General features: G+C 38.2%; 1 long non-coding RNA gene across 1 annotated transcript; it reads left to right on the plus strand.

Annotated features, from left to right (window-relative positions):
- Nucleotides 1-1178, plus strand: LOC140789450 (uncharacterized). Its single transcript, XR_012109183.1, has 4 exons — nt 1-56; nt 137-212; nt 523-669; nt 759-1178. It is a non-coding gene; the product is annotated as an uncharacterized lncRNA (long non-coding RNA).
- Nucleotides 1179-1612: the final 434 nt, after the last annotated feature.

Consider the following 1612-nt stretch of genomic DNA (forward strand, 5'->3'; position numbering starts at 1 on the left):
TCTGTTGGAATGAGGTTCAAGATGCGATATGAAAGTGAAGATGCCGTAGATAGAAGGTTTGGAAAATAAAAAAATAGCAGTATTTTTTTGCTATAAATTTGAATGCAAGATGGTTTGTTCTATGCATTTTCTGCAGGAATACAGGACTGATAACTGGGATTGCTGACATGGACCCTACAAGATGGCCTGGTTCAAAATGGAGATGTTTATTGGTAGTCATTTGTAATTATTCTTATTGGCCTATCATTTATTAGATAAGTTTATGTAAGTTGGCTGTTTATGATGACTATTTGTGGAACAACAGAAGAGCCATCTATATATCTCTATACCAGATCCAACTACTGCGACTTTATCTTTTACAAGCTCATTCTAGTTCCATTTATCTTCATCATGCAGTACATGCCAATTTAATAAAGTTGTAAATCATATTTCCTTTGTTTACTAATCATGTATTAGTCTTTGTATTGGCAAATAAATAGAACTAACATGGATGTTATTTACTTGATTTTCTGCTTCATACAGGTAAGGTGGGATGATATGGATTGTAGACGGCAAACAGGGTATCTCCATGGGAGATCGAGCCAACTGGTTCAGTTTCAGGCTATATAAATTATCATCCAGTTCTAAAAGAACCAAAAATAGGTCTTTCCACTCCGATTCCATTTCTGAGTAGGTCTTTGCTGCACTGACAAAAATGCTGTTCATTAATAATGATTTCTTACAAGTATTTAGTTGAACATCATATTCATATCTTGCAGATGGAAATGGTCCTCCAGGCTTCGGGAATCGCAAGGTTCCACAAGGTCTTGCAAGGTCAAGAATTAATGGGTTTTATAACTCATGATAGTGTTGATGTCGCATCTCGGGGCCACTCAGGCCACTGAGGTCAGATTTCAATATCCTGATATAAGGTGTTGCCCACAGATGTAAGCAGCTGTATGTTGGGTGGTCCAAAAATTGGTGTTGGACTTCCAGCTGTAAACTCGGTCTATACTACCTACCCATGCACAGGCTTTGGTGAATCTATTCGATGCCAAAAGGTCTTGCAAGGTCAAGAAAATTTCCTACAATTTCTCCTCTTCAAGGAACTTTTATCGATGGTTCTACGAGAACTATTGGTTTTGGCCCATTTGATGATGTGCATGCATCTAGTCGTGCAAGCAGATGTACTGCTCCAGTCCAGGATATGTGTCTTTGGACGATCATCACTGCCATCAGCTCAAGCATCTTCTCCATCTTCTGTTCTGATGTTTCAACAATCAAGCTCTAAAACCGAACTTCCAATCCTTACACAGTGACCTGGATAAAGATGAAGATAGCAACCAATTTGATGTTTAATAGTTTGGAAATGTTGGGGAAAATGTCAAACTCTTTGCCTTATTGGCCTCACTACCTGGCTGTGAAGTTATTAACAACCACTTTGGAAATGGAGAAGTCTTCAATTCTCTAAATTTTGTTAAGCAAGGATTAAATGACAGGCTATTGGAAATGGTTTTAGGCTTTTTGGTTTTCCCTTAACTGAGAGGGTTCTTGTGGACAAATGAAGAGGGAAATTAATAAACTTGCTTCTCAACTTCAAAGCCACGAATGTAACTTGGAGTGCACTTGCACT

This window comes from Typha latifolia, chromosome 5, assembly GCF_019914945.1.
Source record: "Typha latifolia isolate L0001 chromosome 5, TyphaL0001v2, whole genome shotgun sequence".
NCBI classification, from domain to species: Eukaryota; Viridiplantae; Streptophyta; class Magnoliopsida; order Poales; family Typhaceae; genus Typha; species Typha latifolia.